The sequence below is a fragment of the Pteropus vampyrus genome, unplaced genomic scaffold (assembly GCF_000151845.1).
Source record: "Pteropus vampyrus isolate Shadow unplaced genomic scaffold, Pvam_2.0 Scaffold114, whole genome shotgun sequence".
Classification (NCBI taxonomy): Eukaryota; Metazoa; Chordata; class Mammalia; order Chiroptera; family Pteropodidae; genus Pteropus; species Pteropus vampyrus.
In genome coordinates, this window is record NW_011888895.1 from 1,271,402 (window position 1) to 1,272,259 (window position 858).

The window sequence follows — 858 nt, forward strand, 5'->3', positions numbered from 1 at the left end:
TACACTTCAATTTCTCCAAATGGGACCACCTCTACAAAACCAAGTTGTATAGCAAATAAAGTTCAAGTGTAGCAGAAATATATTGCTCTTGTGAACAGACCTCAAAGTGAATGCCTTAAGTATCATGACATAATTAGTGGGGATTAGATGACTCATTTTTGATGAAACTCAAGCTAGTACCACATTAAAAGGATGTTTTCTCAAATGTGGCTCCAGATTTTTTGATCAGAAAGTAGTTTTTAAAAAAGCTAAAAAAGTTCAGGCATCAGGACCTGAAGTCGAAGGCAAAAAACAGAAGTAAAGCACATAGTAGGTACTCAAAAAAAAAAAAAATGCTACCCTACCCTATTCCATGGGACTTTTGTCAGGTTGGGCCTTACTTCTCATTGATCCTTATTCAGGGGCATTCTATCACTTTTTTGATCATCCAACTTACTTGGCACAGAATCCAGCTAAATATGAAATTTCTTTCCTGGGAAAAGCTTTTATCGTTTCTTCTTAGACATCCCCACTTTCTCCTTGCATGATCACAAAATGTCTGTTGACGGTCTCAGTGAGAGTTATGTGTGTTTTAATCTGTAAAAGATAACTCTGGTTAAAGCATCACCACGATACCATGATGTAACCATAAAAAAATTAACGATTGCTAATCAAATATCTAGCCAGTATTTAAATTCCTACAACTGTCTCATTAAAAAAAGTATTTTATTTGTGTTAAGAACCAAATAAGGTGCATACATCATAATTCCTTAAATCTCTTTTAATCTCTACTGCAATATTTGTGATTTTTTTTTTTTTTGGAGTTCTTTATTCTTGAAGACGCCAGGTGGTTGGTTGTGAGAAATGAGTTTAAAGCTT